Source organism: Sus scrofa, chromosome 5 (genome assembly GCF_054392235.1).
Source record: "Sus scrofa isolate SSC_HxYL_T2T_F1_AM1 chromosome 5, Sscrofa_HxYL_maternal_Yorkshire_Landrace_v2.0, whole genome shotgun sequence".
In the NCBI taxonomy this organism is placed as follows: Eukaryota; Metazoa; Chordata; class Mammalia; order Artiodactyla; family Suidae; genus Sus; species Sus scrofa.
In genome coordinates this window covers 65,594,424-65,616,059 of record NC_139387.1, presented here as the reverse complement: position 1 = coordinate 65,616,059, position 21,636 = coordinate 65,594,424, and the positions used below count along the sequence as shown (strand labels likewise).

At 43.8% G+C, this 21,636-nt stretch overlaps 1 protein-coding gene and 1 long non-coding RNA gene across 4 annotated transcripts in view; one reads left to right on the top strand and one right to left on the bottom strand.

Moving 5' to 3' along the window:
* Window positions 1-21,636, top strand: part of LOC146403400 (uncharacterized) — a 1,275,680-nt gene that overhangs the window by 908,675 nt on the left and 345,369 nt on the right. The gene's annotated exons all lie outside the window — the stretch shown is intronic.
* The window catches only part of GRIN2B (glutamate ionotropic receptor NMDA type subunit 2B), a 447,773-nt gene that overhangs the window by 120,818 nt on the left and 305,319 nt on the right, over window positions 1-21,636 (bottom strand). The window lies entirely within an intron of this gene.

Below are 21,636 nucleotides of genomic sequence, written 5' to 3'. Positions count from 1 at the left end.
TATTTATTTGTTTATTATTTTTTGTCTTTTTAGGGCCACACCCATGGCACATGGAGGTTCCCAGGCTAGTGGTCGAATCGGAGTCGTAGCTGTCAGCCTACGCCACAGCCACAGCAACACAGGACATGAGCCGCGTCTGTGACCTACACCACAGCTCACAGCAGCTGCGGGATCCTTAACCCACTGAGTGAGGCCAGGGATCAAACCTGTGTCCTCATGGATGTTAGTCAGATTCGTTTCTGCCGAGCCGCGGTGGGAACTCTGAGAATCTAAAAATTTAAAACAAGGGCACTGGGTTTGAGTTTAGTCTGCAGGCTATGACTGAGCAAACTACTTTAGGCTTTTGAACCTCATTTTTTTTTTCATGATCTGCAAAAAAAAAAGGTGGGGTTCTAAAGAAACCTGCTTTATTAGGTTTGTGAGGGTTAAATGAGATAGCTTATTGTGGGGCCTGGTGCTTAAGTATCAATGACTATTATTCAAAAATAGGAGGTGGATTACAGGGTGGGGGTGTCAGAAGCCACACAAAATGGGGGTGAGGCAAACAGCTTTCTAGAAGAAAGCTTCTAGCTTAGGGTGTCTCTACATCCCAGGGAGAAGCATGCACTTTGGAAGTCTTGTGGGGATCCTGCCCAGCTCTACTTCCAAGAGCTGCAAGACGAGTCTAGCAGTCAGGGATCTGATTCCACAAGATGCATGTGGAAACCAGGGCTATCACATTTTGCAGAGTGTATAGAAGAGAGCAGGGGCAGGGGTTTGGAGGAAGAGGGAGAGATATTCCACAGAACGCTCTGGATAAAGGCGCATCAATTAGCAGACATTCTGGAAATAATTAGTCTCAGACCAAAGGAGTTGTCATCCTCCTCAGCTCCTCATGCCCAGGTTGCGTGGTTCCCCTGCTGGCTGCTCTGGCCTGATGAAAGTTCCCATATCCGAATTCCCACAGGTGTGCGCGTTCCAATTGTATTAGTGCAACTCTGCTGATGGTAATTAATGTCCCTTTACCATAATGGCTCAAGGAATCAATAATGCTTAGCTCTGTGTTCACATGACCTGCTGCTATTCAGGAGCTTTGGGCCTGATGCTGCTGTGGTTCATGTCTCTGCCAAGAAGCAAAAGGGGTAGCTAGTTATTGTCCTGAGCACGCTAAAGGGCTTTGAAACTTTGTCCAACAATAGTGTTCTGCGTCATGGAAGGGGAGAAGAATGTGATGGAGGCATCTTAAAGCCTCCTCTTTCCAGTCTTATTCAAAGTAACTGTGAGCCTCTTCCTGGAGTCTTCCAGGCAATATTAGGTTAAGCAACAAGGCTGCTAGGATGCATGTCCTTCAGGCAATTCTAATGATGACTAGCCATCATCACTGGACCTAAATCCTCATGGACCACTTCTCACTTCTAGAGCTGGCTGAGAATTTTAAACCTGTCATTTCTGGGTCAAACGTAATCAAGGACACAGATCTCAAAAGGGTAGAGATTCCTAGGATCTCAAAATTGGAAGAGACCTTCCTAATCAACTAGCCCACTTACTTCTTGCACTCTCTGCTTCCCCTCTACCACATCATAAAGTTATCCCTCTCAGCTCTTCTTCTTCTTTCGTCCATGTCCATGGCATGTGCAAGCCACTGCAGTGACGTTAGACACCCTAATCCCCTGCGCCTCTCATCTCTTCTTGAATACTTCCACTGACGGGAACTTATCACTGTACATACTATGCCCTCAAGGCAGCCATCTCACTGTTGAGTAAGTTCTTTTTTTTTTTTTTTAACCTAAAGCTGAGATCGGCTCACCTACACCTCCTAGTTCCTGGGCTCTTCCTTAGATATTACACAGTCTTAGTCTAATGCTTCTTTCACATGGGAGTTCTTCCAGTATTTGAAGATAATGTATCATATATCCCTTATAAAATAAATTTTAGACTTTGAAGAAACCTTAAGCTCATTTGAGTCTATGGTTTTAACTTGCCAAATGAGGGAACTGAAGCACAGAGAGGTCCAATTATTGGCCCAAAGTTCCCCAGCTAATTGGGAGCAGAAATAATATTTTAAGCACTGTTCCTAGTCCCATGTCCTCTCTACTGTCTCACCCTGATTCTTACATGCCACATCAGCTTTCACATCTCCCATTCCTTCAGGTGGTTATCTGATGCCATGGCTTCAGCTCCCTCCCTCTGGCCCCTTGGCTGCTCTCTCTGGACACTTCCCATCGGTAAAAGTACAGCATCCCTAATTCAGCTCAAAACTCCATCCCTGTGCTGCTCTTCTCTCAGCTCAGCGCTGCTCGCTCCCCCACCTCCCCATCGCTAGTTAGAAGGTACCGGTCAGGTCTCCTGTAGTTGACAATAACATCGACACTCCAACCAAAGTCCTATATAATTCATTTCAGGGAGTATAATTACAAAAACACAAAACAAAATATTTTAAAGCAACAGACCTGAATGTAAGCACCCAACATAATGGACTTGGAGAATGTTTTACTACAACAATACGGTGTTGCTTAGAGTGATTTCTGGAAGTCTTTGGAGAAGGTGTCAGAGATACATTAAAAAATTAGTCTCGCCTCTTTTTTGGAAGAAAGCATGAGAGGAGGGGGAGGGGGAAGAAGGAAGGAAAGAAGGAAGGAAGGAAAGAAGAAAGGGAAGAAGGGAGGAAGAGAGGGAAAAAGGAAAGGGAGATAATGGAGGGAGGGAGGGTAGGAGAGAGAGAAAGCAGGAAGGAGGGAGGGAGGGAGAGAAATAAATTATCTGGCTTAAGCACCCTGCTTTTCACCAGACATGGCTCTGAATAATTCTGACTTTATCTAAAATGCTATTAAAAATATTTCAAAGAAAGTGTCCATTTCAGAAGGCAATTATAAAAGAGAGGTTCCAAAAATAATGTAAGTCATAAGCAGCATGAATGGAATAAGTATATAGCCTTCAAGATGACTACTTTAAGGGGAACAGCACTAAACTGAGTGGATAGGTTGAGAAATTCAAACTTGGAGAAAATAAACTGCCTTCCTGGGTAACTGCTCTGCAGTTGTATTTCTCTAGACATCCCTGCTCCAGATCCTTTCGATTTTCCTTATTTATTTTTCTCTCTCTGGGATGTTCACCCTCTACAGGTTCCTTTTACTCTATGTAGGCATTTCTCAGATGTTTTACTTATCACAATGTTACTAAAATGTTATGACAATACACAAAGTACTCTTCTCCAAAGTATCCTTTAATCATTCATATCCTTCAGTGGTGTACAGATTCATCATTCGCATTGTGTTTTTCTCAGCAATTATCTGTGACTTGCCAACATTGAGCTGTTAGTGAGCAGCTTGCAAATACACACCTGCCTTGAGTGAGGATGGTCTTTGAATAGCAGAGCAGACCAAGCCATTCACTGGTAGTTAAAAGTGTGAAAAAATAAATGGGAGTGTGGTCACTTCCAGATGTGTGACCTTGGCACCAGAACTTGAGTTTTAACTCTTAAAAATGGAAACTCCATTTTTTTTTTTTTAACTTCCAGTTCATCAGATTGTGATGATCACACGAAACAGGGGGTAGAAAAACTATATAAAATATGGTACAAATATAAGGTTATACAGCAGGAAACATTAAAAAGGAATGTATTAGCATGATCTGAGTATCTAAGGACAAGGCACCTGCCTCGTTTTGGACCTCAGTGAGGAACAGTGTGATGAGTACATTGAATAAGACCAAATTATCAGTGGAACACATTGGAGAAATGGAAATTACATTCCACATATGGAGGGTAAACTTGGTCAAATGGTTGTATGAATCAATTTAACTTTCCATAAGACCTGAAAATATCCAGCTACCTTTGGATCTGGCTGCACTTTGTCAACTTTGAATATTAGTTAAAACCTCAAAGCTTCCATGTACAAATTCTCAGCAAAGGATTAAACTGTAAGATTAAGAGATGCCACAGCAATTCATGTTTTTCTTTGAACATGTATCATCCCCAAGGATGCAATCAGAAAACCCAGCTTCATAAGACTCTAGTCCCCTGGAAGGCCCGTCAAGGTTTAGTATATAAAACTATTGCTGGATTTGTCTCTGGAATGTAATTTGACCCATAAGAAACCTGATGGCCTGTCCCATAAAGTTCTAATATGATGCATATCTCAGATTGCTGGAACTAGAAGAAAACTTAGAAATGATCCATGGAGACCTCACATTTTAGAAAGGAGAAAATGGGTCCTGGGCTACCTGATGCTCCAAGGTGACTTGACTGTTCGGGACTGGAGCTCCACTCTTCTGATTTCAAGCTCTGCTTTCTTTTTGTTACATCACCAGGTAAAGCGAAATCAGCGTCTCAGAGCTCCCCCCCACCCCACCCCGTGTGCCCCTGGGAAGTCTCATGTCAGGTGCCATGCCCTGGACTATGAGGACCCCTCATACAGGCTGCATAAAATAAAACCCATCCCCTTTCCTGCCTGACCCCTGCTTGCGGAGAGTCTAAGAACCCCTGTGGGCTCAGAGCCAACGCATTTGCTGTCTGTGGCCAAAGTCATCCTCCACTGGGTTTAATGGGGTCAAGCTGAGGTAAAAAGCCCTTGTGCCTCTTTGACTTTGACCATGCCACTCAGCTTGCCCGCTGCAATGATTTAGCAGTATGCCCTATGTGGGAGGTGTCCGAAAGAGCTCTGCCAGGATTTTTCCAGCAAACCAAGAGCGCTGGCACCACAGTACTCATTTTGTCTTCCATATTTTCACAAGGCACTAGCTTTTTTAAAAAATAAATATCTTTTCATGTGGTAATAAGAGAGAGAAGTCTCTCCAGCAATCCTTTCATCTTCAGGTGAAGCAGATGAAGTGCAGAAGGTTTTGTGGCTTTACCGAGATCATATGACAGGGTTGAAAAGAGGTGCCCTCACCCCTGGCCCAGTGATCCTTCCACTCAACACCCTGCCTCAAATATGGTGGAAATTTTTTTTTTGTTTTGTTTTTTTGGCTTTTTGCTATTTCTTTGGGCCGCTCCGGCGGCATATGGAGGTTCCCAGGCTAGGGGTCTAATCAGAGCTATAGCTGCTGGCCTACTCCAGAGCCACAGCAACACGGGATCCAAGCCGCGTCTGCAACCTACACCACAGCCCACGGAAACGCCGGATCGTTAACCCACTGAGCAAGGGCAGAGACCGAACCCGCAACCTCATGGTTCCTAGTCGGATTCGTTAACCACCGCGCCACGACGGGAACTCCTGGTGGAAATTTTTCATAGTTCTCGATTTCCATTCTCTAGTTGTTCAAAGAAATAAAGGAACACAGTTTCAGACAGGAGACTTGAATTACTGACCCCTTTGTATATGATTTTCTAGCTCTGAAAATCTGTGACTCTGTCACTGTGTCTTTGGTGTGTCACATAACTTTTAAAGCCTTCAGTTCCCTCATCTATAAAATAGACCGTTTGGGACCATTTCACTTGCCCGAAGAGGGAAGCACAGGACTCCTCTGAGATGCTCTCTGTCTCTATCTTTTATCTGATTAATACTGTGGCTATTATGCTGCTAAACTCTATCATCTAAATGACAAAACCACCAATCTTTCAAAAAGGCTTCCTCTGGTCTCTCCCCCCACCTCTTTTTTTTTTTTTTTTGGTCTTTTTAGCAACACCTGTGGCATATGGAGGTTCCCAGGCTAGAGGTTAGATCAGAACTATAGCTGCTGGCCTATGCCACAGCCACAGCCACACCAGATCCAAGCCACATCTGCGACCTACATCACAGCTCACAGCAACACCGGATCCTTAACCCACTGAGCGAGGCCAGGGATCAAACCCTTGCCCTCAAGGATACTAGTGAGTTCATTAACCACTGAGCCATGACAGGACTCTGTGGTCTCTTTTTAACAATTACTAATTCATGTGTATGTTTCCCCTTGAAAGAGCAGGAACAATTTCCTACAGGATTAGAAATAGTGGACTTCAAAACATTTAAAAGCTACTTAATTAGAGACCAGTATTTGGGGGAGGAAAGCAAAATATTTAAAAATTGGATGTTCAGTATGATGGTTTGGTAGACTAAATAGAAATCTCTGACTTTCCTTCAACACAAAAATTCAGAATAATTAAAATGAATCCAAAATGACCAACCCAGCAGAGTGCAGTCAACATGGCAGGCTATGGCCTGGGAAAAATTCTCTCCCAGACTAACCAATAGCTTCTTCTGGGATCAAACCCAGAAGAAGTATCTCAATAGCAAGATGTCCTACACTCAAATGAGTGACATAGACAATGCCCCCAAATGCTGGTAGAAAGAAAATAAGGGATAAACAAGCAAAAATAAGTTAACCAAAGAGAGAAGGAATGCAGTATGGATAACCTACACACTCCATCACCACCACCACCACCAGCAGCATCAGCAGGCAGTATGTGAGTCATTTAAGAGCAAGGATACTGCAGTCAGGTCACCTCTGTTCAAAATCCTTGATCCACCAGTTGCCAGGTTATATGACAATGTTTTCAAGGCTCATGAATTATTTTATTCTGGCCAATGGTGGTTTTCATTTTAAGGAAAAGGGATGTGAAGAGGTTTTAAAGGTTTCCTTTGACACATACTGTCATATATAAAAATACAAAACCATGTTGTTGAACAAAATAATTAGAACTACCATTTCCTAAGCTTTCAAGTGTAGGCATCTTCTCTTATTTGTGCAAAATGATACTTGGTAAAGAACCTCAGGAAAAACTAATTTAAAGAGCAGATTGTAATATTAATTTATAATTGCTTGAGGCAAGTTTAAAAATAGTTTGTCTTCCAGTGGATTAAACCTTTTCTCTGAAGTGGTGTTTATGCCATTCATTTATTTTCCAAACCATTCTTTACAAATCATAAATGCTTCAAGTTTAGGCTAGTCCATATCTCAGTTATTTAAATTCTAAATTTGTAGTGTTAAATTAATGAGGTATTAAAGTATTTTGAAGACTATCTGACATAAATTGTATACAGTTCCTCTCTCCTGCTGGTGGTGAGGACTGTGCTTTGGCCCCTTAGCAATCTGGGCTGAGGGATGGTGATGTGTCAACTCCCCAACTATTACAGTGAAAGAGTCTTCTCAGGCCCCTCGGCCTGACTGTGAACTACTCCTGAGAGCTATTACCCAGATTCTGTTTCATGACTACATGCCATGCATTAGTTTCATCTGAAATGAAAGAAAATAGAGGGGCATTGTTGGGAGTCACCTGACAATCTCTGCTCAGATATAAGAGGGTAGAGAACATTTTGCCTTCCTCCAGAAAGATGTTAAGTCAAGGAGCTCTGAGAGGCTCTGCCACCAGCTGTGAGGGCTTCATTATACCTTTTCACACTCAGATTTGTACCCTTTCACCAAGTGGGATCAGTGTGGCTGGCCATGGCCAGGGGACAATTCTCCTCTGGATTGTTCCATCTGGGATCAAACCCAGGAGCTTGTTCTCATTAGTAAGACACCCTACATTGGAATGAATGAAAAGGCCTGGACAATGCCCCCAAAAGCTAGTGAAGAGGCATTAGCAAAAAGGAGATCAAAGAAAGAGCACACCTGAAACTAAGGGCATTGTAAATCAACTATACTTCAATAAAAAATAAAAGTAGTGAAGATAGAACAAAAGGGAAAAACAGAATATGTTAAGTGAAGATGAAAGGACTGTAGTATGTATTAAACACACACAGACACACACCCACACCAGTACAACCAACATGCAGTGCAGTGAGGTGTGGAAAACAAGAACGCTGTGGTCAGATGACACCAGCTCGAGTTCTGAAGTTGTGTTATCTCATGGGTTATTTAACCAATTTTTGCCTCAGTTTCTTCACTGTAAAAATATGAATAATTATAGTGCTTATCTCATAGGACTGTTGTGAGGGTTAAATGTCTCAGTACACGAAAGACTGAGAACTACACTATTGCACCTATATGTAATGAGCCTTACATTTTAGCTGCTGTTGTTGTTATTTTGATTACCTTCAGAGAATGTTAGAGTTTGTGAGGACTTCTGGATCACACTCTAATCTTCCATATTTAGAGCTTAACACAATGAGGCCTGGGAAGGATAAAATTCACAGAATCTGGGCCTTCCAATTCCTGGATCTTTGCTTTTCCCTAAGAGCACACTTCCTCCCATCCCCACAATATCCTAACTGTTAAGGCTTGGGGATGTTTGTTTTTCCCATTATGATTAGTTACCCCTTTGAGGCATTTTGCAGTGGGAATCACTTATTCATACTACTTTAGTATAAAGTTCACTTCCTGAGGAAGGCAAAAGATGACTTCATAGCCCCATAATTTTAGTCTAGAATAAATGACTCCTCCAAAGGAACCCCCTTTCAACTCCCCAGAGCCCTGACTCGAACACAAAGTAATTCTCTTTAAAATTTCTTAGGAAGGGGCATGCTTCTGCTTGTGGGTTCCTTAGGGAACTGGCAATGCCAATTAATCAAGACTGCAGAACACCACAGCCGTTTCTCACTTAGGAAACTGCACAGAACTCAGAGATGGAAAAGGAATTCCTCCCTGTCCCCTGCCCATAGCCCTTAGTCACCTCTGAGACAGGTGAGAAGGGCTAAGAGGCCAAGGGAAACCCAGTTATCAGAGGCAGTTAGAAAGGTGAAACACAACAGTGGGAAGGAATCAAGTAACTCTTCTGGATGTTGTTATTGTCATGGGAATTTTTTTTTTTTTTCATTTTAAGGTCATGTTTTCGTGTTGCACATGAGTGAAAATCACTTTCTTTTTCAAAAGCACTGAATAAAATTTCTCTTCTCTTTCATAGATTATGTGCTCAATATATTAGCCCAGTGTAGGCTATCAAAACTAAGCAATGGGATCTTTCCAGAGAAAATGCTAAGATAGGTTAAAGGCCAGTTTGTCATTAAGTATGTTGGTATTTCTTCTCCTTCTTCTTTTTTCCTTTTTTTTTTTTTTCTTTTAATGGCTGCACCATGACATATGGAAGTTCCCAGGCTGGGGGCTGAATCTGAGCCATAGCTGCGACCCGAGCCACAGCTTCGGCAATGCTGAATCCTTTTACCCACTGTACCGGGCCAGGGATCAAATCCATACCTCTGCAGCGATCGGAGCCAATGCAGTTGGATTCTTAACCCACTGCACCATGGCAGGAAGTCTGGTATTTCTTCTTTATGCCTACTAATAATTTTGAGGTGAAGGCTTGCCTTTCTGACATCCATTTTAGTTCATGAGCTGGCAACTCTACTCAGGGGCTATGCCAAAGCCAGCCAAACAATGACTAGCAAAGATTTCTCTAGGACATTCAACTCTGACCATAAGCCTTTTCCTTCTTGTGGACATTCAGACTTAATTAAAAGGAACCCTGGTCATATATACCCAAGAAGCTTTTGGTCAAGAATCCAAAGTGACCTGGCCATGACATCAAGGGAAAAGGATAAGGAGGCCTTTCTCTTCCTTTTGACCTTTCTCAGTTTCCTCAGTGTGTTCTTCCATAGGAGCCCCTGCCTACCCTCTCCTCTATTTTAGGTGGCCAAGAAAACCAACCAACACTGGCAATACCTCCAGACACATAGAGTCTACCCTCTCTTAGCTATGATCCTCTCAATTTCACAACTTCTCCCAGAATTTCTGCAGAAGCATGGCAGAAGAGGTCAATAAATGAACACGCAGGATGGCTTCAGTTCCAGGGACTGGGAGTGGGGTCTATGGGACAGAGTCATCCATGGAAAAAAAGGGTTATGATTTAGTCTCCCAGGAACAGTTGGTAAAGATCTTCAAGGAGAGATTTCTAAAAGCAATTGTACTGAAAAGAAGGAAAAGAAGGTCAAAAGAAGGAAGTTATCCCAGGGGCAGGATGCGGTTCCCAATAGGCAGAGGACTCAGGATGGCCTGGTGAAGATTATGTGAAGATTAAGTCCTTTGGGGAGATGGGTACCTCATGATTACATCATGCTACAGATGTGAGACAGAGGGTGGCAGGGGCTGTTGACTCATTCAAGAACACATCCCTGTCTTCAGAAGATGCAGTCATGAACCACAGCAGCCACTGGATAAAGCCCTTTCGCATAGGAAATAAGATGATTTATTGAGTCTAGGGCCCAAGGAAAAGACTAGAGGAATGAAACATAAATGCAACCCAGTTGTAATGTGGAAAGTAACATGGGATAAAGGAAGTGAACTGTCCAGAAAGTTAGTTCATGACAAGGAGTTGACTCTGTATAGCACAGTCTGAAGAAGAGCTTTCTGGGTTCAGTGAGAGGACTCACCATTCAAGTATGGTTGTGTGAGAAGGTGCAGGAGATATATATCTGTCAGTAGTAAAAGGGATATCAAGCAGCCAAAAATAGTGAGACGAAACATCTTATGAAGGAAAATACACCAAGATGGAAACTACAATGGAAAAGTGCTGATCAAAGGTTATCAGCCAAACAGTCTACGTTTCTGTAAGCGTCGCTCTAAATCAGTTTCTAGACCAGGTCAGAATAGAGAGGTCAAGGGAAGATCAACTTTTATTGATTTAATTTTAGTTAGTTACTTGGTTAACAACATCCACTGATCTTTTCTAACATTGTAACATGGCTTGACCCTTGAGTCAGAATTCAAACAAGGTGAGGGGAAGAATTTATGTAAACCAAATTCTATATCCTTCTTTCCTGGTTCTCAAGAGGACAGCACCATAAACCCCAACTGCATCTTCACAGGAAAGCTGAAAGAAACATGTAATCATCTCTCCCTGCTGTACTGTGTGGGGGCTAGAACTCTGCTGTTCCTTCTTTGTCAGGGGATCCTAGCTCTTTCTCTCTGTCTGTAGGTTGATGTTTCCATGGAAACATGCTCTTTAATACTTCTGAAATTACTGTGCATTTATACCATTAACTCTTTGTTGGCCAGGGAAGGTCAAAGAGATTTGTTTCCCAACTTCTGCAAAGTAATTCTATTTTATGCCTCTTTTTACTGCAAACTTAAAAAAAAAATAAAAGTAATTGACACCCAATGCCTTGATTTCCCCACTCCTCAACCCCCTGCAATCTTGACTTTTGCATCTACCATTCTACTGAAACTATGTCTACGAAGGTCATCAATAATCAAAGTCAACAAAATAAAATGAGTAGTCTTTGCTTCCTCATCATTCTCCTTGACATTATACAGCTTCTAACAGGTGACACTCCCACATTTTCAGCAACTCTCCTTTGTTTATATGTTGTTTAAAGTGGGATAATTTCTCCTTATATTTCTCAGGACAGGTCTCTCTCCTTTTCTGTCCATTTTCACTTGGAAATTCTTAACTCAGGGGTACCCCAAGATGCAGGTTTTCATCCCTGCTCTCTCCGAGACACATTCACAGCCGAACTTCAACAATCACCACTACACAAAGGCCCTGGAAAGCTCCATCAGAGCTCCCATCTCTTTCCTGACCTTCAGTATGATATTTCTTTTTTTTTTTTTTTAATTTGGGGTGACTTTTTATTTATTTATTTATTTATTTATTTATTTATTTATTTATTTATATTTTCTATGGCCGCACTCATGGTAAATGGAGGTTCCCAAGCTAGGGGTCTAATCGGAGCTGTAGACACTGGCCTACGCCTGAGCCACAGCAACGTGAGATCCGAGCCGCATCTTCGACCTACACCACAGTTCACGGCACTGCCGGATCCTTAATCCACTGAGCAAAGCCAGGGATCAAACCCACAACCTCATGGTTCCTAGTCGGATTCATTAACCACTGCACCATGATGGGAACTCCCGTAGTATGATATTTCTGATAGGACTGCTCTACCTACCTGAATGTTTTGATAATCAGGTCACACTTAAGATGGGCAAGGCCAGGCCAGTTTCCCCTGACTTCTGGCGATGAGGCCGCCACTCTTAGGGCTTAACATTTTGCCATAGCCCTGGAGTCTCCCCCTCTGTTACACTCTCAGCTTTACAACATGAATGTTCTTAGGCGCTGCATTCTCAGAACCAGTCAAATCAGTTGAATCGGTGATGAGGCTTAGCCTTATATTCAAAATAAGCTGAATGAAATTTTTTTCCCTCTTTTCAGTTTTGTCTTCCCAAGGTAAATGAATCTCATGGGTTTCTAGCCTATAAGTGAAATTTTTTAAAAGCCATATATCTCCTATGGGTCACTCAATTTAAAAACAGCTCTAGCCAATGCTACCCCTATGGAACACATGCCAAGCTCTGTTCTGGATATTTTGCATTATTTTAAGTTCTCACAGCAATGCTATAAAATGATAGCTCATATTATAATGAAAGCCCAAGGATGATGGCACTGGGAGTGGATCCCACTCAATTCTGAGTGGCTCTGAAACCCAGGTTCCTCCCACTGCCTCATGCTAAGGATAATGTTATAAGGAGAAGCAATGGTAGGAGAGAAGGAAATAAAAAAGTCCCAACCGTCCAACATGGAGAACCAAAATCTAAGTCCAGTTCTGAATGACTACAAAGCCTGGGCTCTTGATCATTATTTTTACCACCACGCATCAACCATCAGTTGCTTTTAATTGTCCTGCATGCCAGCATCTTCAGGGAAAGTCCTCTGGGAAGAAAGCAATACACACAGGCTCTCCAGAGCCCTGAGAAAGACTGGAGGCACATTGCTGGTCAGGCGATACGTTCATAGAATAACAAGAGAACTCCAGGTCCCTAGGGGTTGTCAATCTGTCATATTTCACAAGCACTAATCCAAAAAAGTGCAGAAATGGAGTTAATTTGCCTTATAAGAAAATGGGAGACAAACCACATAGCAGTAAGCTTGACTGAACTTATAGAGGAATTAATTCTCAGATCACGCTCTGAGAGGAAGTCAGTTATGAAAATCTAGGACTATATTCTTGGAATTCTTGTTAGAGGCAGAAAACAAGAGCTAGAATATTTATTTGGCTCAGAAAAAACTTTATCCTGCTTTGGAACAGAATATCCAAGCTCTCTGGACTTAAAAATACAACATTAAAGGATTTCTTTGTGCTACAATCTACTCTCCGTTACCTGCTGTAAGGGAGGCAGATCCACACTTAGGATCTGGACAGTCAACTACATTGATTGTCCTTGGTGCTAATTCCACTTGATCCCATCATGGGTTTAACACGCCCCTCCTCTGGAGATGCTGCTAGTCTCCGTCCCATCATGTTGCATTACTTTGGCTCTTTTCCTTCCCCTATGATTCTTCTTCTCTCCCTTATTTGCCGGCTGCTTTTATTTCTCTTTTCCTCAACTTTTGTAGGAACTTCATTACAGGGTCTGTTCATTTCAGCCACTCTCAGGCCACCAACTCTTCCTTTAAGTCCCGCCCGCATCCCAGCCTCTCTCTCAGCCCCCACTTTAACCCCTCGATGGCCATTACTGCTTGTATTTCCCCTGGTCACAAATTCTAAGTGCTGGAAATGGATCTGCTTGATCTTTGCCTTCAGAATAGCGGATTTTCTCATTCCCTTCTCTGACTGAGTAGCTATTTACTGAGCACTGGGGATGGTACCTGGCACACAGTAGGCACTCAGTGAGTATTAACTGGCCTCATTCCTCTGGTCTTGAAACCTCCCAAGAGTCTCTGCCATCTTTCGCTTCCTGATTTCCCATGCTCCACAAGTGTCCCAGCCCCAAATTTCTGTTTTTAGACCATAACTCTTACATCTGTCCCTTCCCCTCAACTCTGGTCCTGGATCAGACCTTTATCACTTGATACCTAGACATCTGCAGCAGCTCTCTTCCAGGCCATCTGCTCAGTATCAATCACCCCACCTTCCAAGGACCACCTGCATTTATCTTACAACGGGACTTCTTGGGGCTTTCCCACTGTTTGCTCAAAAATCTCTGATGGCTCCCCACTACCTAAAGTAAAAGGCTGCCCACTGTCATGGCCCTCTCCCTCCTGGCCCCATCTGTCTGTGCTTTGGATGAACTCCTGCTAAAGCCAAGTAGTTTCTCCACTGTCCCCTGAGCATCACCTGCGTTTTCCTGCCTCTCTTCCATTTTCTAAATACACGTCTTTCTCAAGCTTGTGGACTCAGATCAAATTTTCTCTCTCTCTCTCTCTCTCTACACTTTCCTAACTGTTTCAGATCCTTCTCCCCGTTTCTCTCCTCCTGCCCTGTCTAGCCTCCAGTCCACCGTTCAGCACCTTGTTTACTGTTGACCTGACCTGTCTGGTTCTGTTTTGTTACTCAACATTTTATGTCTTCCATGATAGACCATAAATACACTGCTGGAAGGTAAGGATCCAAACTTGTCCTTCTATTATCCTTTGCAGAATCCAAATTAGGGTCTTGCATGTGGTATGTATTCAATAAATACTTACTGATTTGTTTTTGAACTTCCAGAAGACTAATCTTGAAAGCCTCTCTTCTACTTTCTCACTTCCCACCCCTTACACCTACCCTTCCTATGTCATGCATCTTCCTCTCTCTGTCTTTGTCTCACACTCTTTCACACACACACACACACACACACACCCTGGCTTGTGCTTGATATCAGCACTGAGTATTGATTTCCTGTAGCAAGTTACTCCTCCAGTAATTGATTTTAAAAAGAGTAACTTCTAAAGGATATACACCTACATCCACGATCCTTCTTTGCCTTTTTTTTGGGGGGGGGGTTGTTTTTAGGGCCATACCCGAGGCATACAGAGGTTCCCAGGCTAGGGGTCAAATCGGAGCTGTAGCCACCAGCCCATGCCACAGCCACAGCCATGTCAGATCCGAGCCATGACTGTGACCTACATCACAGCTCACAGCAACGCTGGATCCTTAACCCACTGAGTGAGGCCAGGGATCAAACCTGTGTCCTCATGGATGCTAGTCAAATTTGTTTCTGCTGAGGCATGATGGGAACTCCATTTTTTTTTTTTCTTCACAATCCTTCTTTTCTAAAAACAATGAGACAAAAGGTGAGGCTGACTTCGTTTTTGCACGAATTCTTTTTAAAGTTCTTACCTTTGAATGTTCTTCCCATGACACTGTCCATAAAGCCTATGTCTGCCTGTGAGAATCATGTAACTTAGTCAAACCTTATTCCATAAGAAAGAAAAAGAAATAGGTTTTCTTGATAATGGGGTGGCTAACAGTGGTTTTTTTGTTTGTTCATTTTTCAAGTTTGAAAAATAAAACCATTGAGAGAATCTGAAATATATGTAAACATAATATTTGGGGGTTCTTTAACAATGTAGTTCACTCTCTTAGTTTAGAAGCAGAGAAAAAAACTCATTTTGTTCATAATATTGAAGTGAGGAGATCTATAAAAGAAGAAACCAGAAAACTCAAAAGAGAGTTTGTTGTTTGATTTCTAGTATCTTACATTTTAAAAATTAAATTTAAAAAATTCAGATGTCCTCAGAGGGGGAGGGAGATGACGTTTTCCTCAGTGTTCACGTGGCTGGGCACACAAAACCCCTCCCTCGCCCCTTCCCCTCCCCAGCTCCCCCAGCACCACAGCTGGAGCAAAAGGGAAAGTGAGGGTGAATATTCAGATATTCATACTAAGATCTTTTCTACATGCGGTCCAACCCTTGATAACCCAGGATTCCAATATCTGCAGAGATGCTTGTGTGTTAGCGCAAAAAATGCACAAAGTGAATGATTTGGCGGGTGGGAAATAAGAAGGTGAGAGAGTTCAGACTTTCTCCTTTTTTGATAACACCAGGACACGAAGAAGCAGGTGAAGAAGCAGTTCGGGTGGAAATCAGAAAGGTATTGTGAATAAGCCTCTCTGAACCTTGGCAGAGGTTTAATCCCTGTGAAAGCAGAGGGAAGTTAATTTGATTAGCACTTGCCTGAGTTCCCTCAAACTCTGGGTCATCCTAGCATAACGTAAAGGAATTTAGCATTTGAGTCAATTTCCTTCCCTCTCTTCAGTCACTCCCACATTGCTTTGATTACATGAAGTTAAAATACATTTAATGGGACAAGGGGAGAGCAGCAAAACAGCTTGAAGAAATGCGGTGTTTGAGGTCCTCAGTTACAAGGGGGTGAGGCTGGGTGTATAAAAGGATGGAGGGAGCGGGCATGCACTGGAGAGAAAGGAAGAGATGGAGGGGAGATGAAATACACAGGACAACATCTCCATGGCAACCATAGCCCATGCACAGAGAACTGCCAAAATAAGTCAGGATCCAAGTGAGTAGGTGGTGGAAAGAGGAGATAAGAACTCAGCAATGGACAAAAGCCACCTAGAGAAGATGAAGTCTCTTTGTGAGCTTAACTCTTCTTCCCAATTCTTTCTCTAACCATACCCAAAGCTCCCATTGGAGTGAGAATGTAACTCAAGTGTGGCTGCTACCAAATCTGAATTTCATCCAGGAAGGTCTTGCGGTGGCAGGAATGAGGCTTCAGAGCCCCTGGGGAAAGCCAGAAGGGAAAAATCCAGAGTGAGGGAAAGAAGCACCCTGTAGCCAGTAGCTTGTTTTCCCAACAGTTGGGGTAGGTTTGTTTTCACTGTCCAGCTGGCTGAAAGTGGGGAAACAACACTAATACAAGTGTCATTGGGCTTGTAAGACAGGCACCAAGTTCCTGTGTCAGTGGTCAGCGGTCAGGCTGCGTGTCCACTGGGGAAATCTATTCCTGTGACATGAGGACAAGCCTTGTCCAAAATATAATCAGGATGTCTCTGGAAAAATTAGGTGCTTGGAAAGATCTTTCACTGAGAATTTTAAAATTACCCAGTAAACAATATCTAGTTCTTCCTTTATAAGTTTAAAGAACATCACACATAAGCACCATCAAGAGTGCCAGGATTTTCATGCCTTTGTGCCTATGGAGAACCCCATGCTAGCATCCTAGGTGGGGACCCTCGACAGAGGTGTACACTTCAGCAGAGGCCCAGCTGGGTCTCTGACACTCACCTGGGGGGCCTGTTAAAAATATGAATTCCTTGGAACTAGAGACTCTCATACTATGTGAAGTAGGTCAGAAGGAGAAAGATTAAATATTAGAGTCTAGATGTAAGATCGCTTACATCTAGACTCTAATATATGGCACAAATAAACCTATCTACGGAAAAGAAACAAACTCATGGACATGGAGAACAGACTCGTGGTTGCTGAGAGGGAGAGAGAGAGAGTGGGATGGACTGGAAGTTTGGGGTTAGTAGATGCAAACTATTCCATGTGGAGTGGAGAGGCAATGAGATTCTGCTGTATAGCACAGGGAACTACATCTAATCACTTGTGATGGAGCATGATGGAGGATAATGTGAAAAAAAGAATGTATATATATGTATAAAAGGGTCACTTTGCTGTACAGCAGAAATTGACAACATTGTAAATAACCTATAATAAAAATTAAAAAAAAAAAAAAAGAAAAATTGAATTCCTGAGCCACATCCCAGAGAGAGAGGGATTCATTCACTCTGCCTAGGACAGAGCCCAGACTCTGCATTTTAAAGCTCCCTGGGGGTTCTGCTGTGTAGACAGGTATGGAAACCATCCCACTAAAGCACACTTCCTTCCCCCACTCTCTGGTGACTCCTCTACTCTCTGCCTCCAAGAGTGGAGAGGCGAACCTTTCCTCAGCCCTGGAGTGGCAGCATCATCAAGGCTGGCAGAGGGTTACCCCTGGCGCACTCCCCAGGCCAGAAAAATGGCATTCTGTGTTGAAAATGAGTCTGAAACCAGCACTTGCCACCAGCCCTTCTTGTGAAGGAGAGTTTGCTCTTGAAATCCCTCTTCCATAAATGCTGGGGGGGGGGAGGGGAAACGGGGATAGTGAGCAGAGTTTATACCAGAGGGCCACAGAGGCACCCCCCTCCAGCCTTCCTTGCCAAAGAAAGGGCATCCTTGAGAACACTTATTTAGAAGTTTTCCTTCCTTTCGGTAATACTGTCTTTCTGATTCTGCTTTACACTACCGAATATCTGAAGAATCGCTTCCCCAACTAGCACAGCCATGTCTATAAAGAGTAAAATGAGGAGTTCCCATTGTGGCTCAGTGGGCTAAGAACCTGACTAGTATCCGTGAGGATGCGGGTTCAATCTCTGGCCTTGCTCAGTGGGTTAAGGATCTGGTGCTGCTGTAAGCTGCAGCATAGGTCCTAGATGTGGCTTCAATGTTACCGTGGCTGTGGTGTAGGCCGGCAGCTGTAGCCCCCATTTGACCTCTAGCCTGGGACCTTCCGTATGCTGCAGGTGTGGCTGTAAAAAGAACAAAAAAGGAACATGTGCAAGGTGGGGCACCCAAGAAGGGCAATGTCAAGTTTACGCAACATATGATTGTGGAACCTTGTTCCATGTCAGGCACTGTGAAATCAGGAGTAAGCGAGAGAAGTTACCTGCATCTCTGTTGCAGGTGTTTTGCAGATGTTACCTTATACCATCCCATGTTACCGATCAGGAAACTATGGCTCAGAAAGGTGACTCATTTCTTCAAAGTCATGGAGTTGGAATGAGAGATGGAATTAAATTTAAGGCTTGTCTGATCCTTAAATTATACTCTTAAAATCTACCACACTAGCCCCTTCCCACAATTTGGGGTACAGACAAAAATAAATACACAAAATTAATAGTGTATTTAATAGTGTAATTAAGAGTGACCAGGTGTCCACTCTTCCCCTCTGTTTCAATCCTAGAGCAGGCACCAAGGACAGATGGAATTATCATGAGAAAGAAACAAAGGCCCCTCTTCTGAGAAGAGGTGAGAAATGAGAAACGTCTATCATTCCTTTGTTCAAGGCTAAGGAAAGTGAAGAAAGCCTTTCCATGAGTGGAGTAAATGAATATGTACATATATTGTCTCTCTTTGCCTTTCCATTTCATTCTTCCCCTTTCATAAGACGTGAGGCTTCACGTGCACCTAAGAGGTGACTGACTCTGAAGAATGAAGTGGATTTAAAGTGATGGCGAAGAGGAGGAACAGGGAATTTGGGTCTTTGTGAAAAGCTGCGAAAAGATCCCCAAGGCAGAGCTACACTGCCCACTCCGTTCACCAAAACAGACATGAAAGAAGCATTTACCAAGGAAATAAAAGAAACTGGGAGATCCATGGCGGTGCAGCAAGTTAAGGATCTGATGTCATCACTGCTGTGACTTGGGTTGCTGCGGTGGCACCCGTTGGATCCCTGGCCGGGGGAACTTCCGTGGGCATGGCCAGAAAAAGAAAAACTGTACGTGGGGGTGTGTGTCCAGCAGGGGCACAGTCAGGATAGGAAAGCCTTGGAGGACATCAGCATCATTTCCACTCACCTGGCCCTCTCTCCTCTCTGGCTTCCAAGTATTGGCCGGCCAATGTCACTTTTCTCAGGGGCACAGCGTGGGAGTGAGGGAGCCAGTAGGGGGCGCTGCTGAGGAGAGGGAAGGCCCCCAATCACAATGTGTAGGTACCACAACAGCCTTACAGGAAGGGAGAGCCCAGAGGCCAGAGGGAAGTTGAGTGAGGAAGGGGCTTACAGCTTCCCAAGGGGGAGCAATTTCAGCAGCTCTTAAAGAATGAGTGGTTTCATCTGTGGGAGAAGAGAGGGATGGAGAGTCCGGGGAGTATATCGCGGGCAAAGGCAAGTGTCTGTAGGAACATCATTGATGCTGTGACCACAGGATGGGATGGAGGAAAGGGAAAAAGGTCACTGGAGGGGAGAGAAGCCATGACATGGGTTAAGCCTGGAAAGAGGGACGGATGTCATCTGTGAAGGTTTTGACCATGACATGATGCTCTCTATCCCTCTAAGTAAGTATCCAAGACAAGTCTTCCAACAGGGCAGATACGTGTTCTGATTCATTTTTCTAATTAAGTTTTTTGTTGTTGTTGAGAAAAATACTGCTTGGCGTGAAGGCAAGTGAAGGGGCCCATAGCCCAGATAAGAGAAACAATGTGACTGTGAAGTCCAGGAGTGGAAACGGTGATTGAGTGCAGAAGGACAATCAAGGGATCACAGTGAAGGGCAGCGATGGACGTGGAATGTGGAATGCAGTGGATTTAACCACATTACTCGCTCCCTCTCCTTGCTGGGGGAGAAAGGCCAACTCTGAGCTGTGCAGGCCACTCCCCAAGTACGACATCTGACATGTAGGACCTTCCTTATTATAATGACAACCTCCTAGCCCTTCAAGCTCATCGGTGAACTAGCTGGTTCTTGCTAAAATCCGGAGAGGAAGAAGGCAGGCTGGGGAGTCATGAAGGAAAGGGAGCTTCGAGCCTGAATAAAGACCAAGAAAGGTTCAGCAGAGCCGGTTCCCACGTTAGAAGGTCGTGCCATTGTTCTTTCCCAGGACCTCTCCAAGTCACCGCCATCTCTTTTACATGCCGGGATAGGAGATGATATATAATCCAAAGTCCACATCCTGACCTCATCCCCAGTGCTAGCAGGCAGAGACGTCAATGTATTCAACTGGAGAAAGTTGCCTGGAATCTACCCCACCGCCCAGTCTCTGTCCCACTGGACACCTCCACTTTACTGTGTGCTTGACCTATGCTGGGCGGGAAGAAAGACCACACACCCATTTGATGCAACTTGTACCGACGCTCACACCACCGTCCCCCCCCCCATGATGATGTCATGTCACAGGACTGTGTTTAAGGCACAGCTCACTGTTTTGCAGTTCTCTTCCATCCAGTTTTTCTTCTAGTCAACTCTTCATCATCAGTGCTAATGGAGGATGGGGAGGGCATCCGTAACCAAAATCATCAGATAACTCCAAGCCTTATTGCAGGCCAAGGCTCCCAGTTCTCCCCCACTGAGTCTTCTGCAGACTTCTTATCAGCCCTGAACACTTTACCTGTTCTCTTTACTCCTCCACACCCATAGGTCCAAGTCCTAACAAGTAGCAAAATGACCGAAACCCAGCAGGAGGGGAAAAGGGAGAAAGCAAAAGACATAGAAACCTCACAAAGTGGATAATAAGTGCCTGGATGGTGGGCTCTTGGAAAATCAGGCCCTGGTTGATGAGGCTTCTTTTTTTCCCCCAAATGCAATGAAGGCAAATCATCAAGCAAGTCTGCACCAAGATGTAAATTCTGAATTGCCATGAATTACTCCCACAACTCAAGAGAGGCAAGAATGGGAGAAGCCTCAATTTTCACTTTTTAAATGTGCAACCATAACCTTAAAATTCATCCAATTCAGGAAGCAGCTTGTCTCTAAATGTGATGAAAAAAAAAAAAAGAAGAAGAAACAGTCTATTGAGTCTATCGAGGCTTCTGACACACTCACAGATGGTGCAATTAACATCCAGCTCAGTGTATATTCCCCATCCTACCCCCCCCCCCCATCACTCTACTGGCTCTGGACAACACCTGACTTCATCTTTCCTTTTGTTCTATCCTTTGTTTTCTCTTCCATGGGTTCTGGAGTCAGTGAAGGGACTTCGTTTCATTTGACAGTGATTCCCAAGAGCAGGAACTAGAGTGGAGAAGCAGAAGGATGCCCTGGCCTCCGTGGTCCTCGTGCCAAAAGATTTTTTTCCCCCCAAGATTGTGTCTAGGGAGGATATACCCACCCATGAAATATTGTCTTTTAAAGGGACAGGAAGAAAATATGGCCAACACTGACATCCACTCAGTCTGTGCAGTGGAAGCATGGTCTCTGAGGGAGTACTTTCTGTACTTCCCTGGGCATTTAAAAAATTTCACATTTTAAAAATGTTTTACTGGGAGTTCCCACTGTGGCACTGTGGGTTAAGGAGCTGGCATTGCCTCAGCTGTGAGCCACACCACAGCTCAGATTCACGATTCAGTCCCTGGCCCGGAAACTTCCATATGCCATGGGTGTGGCCAAAGAA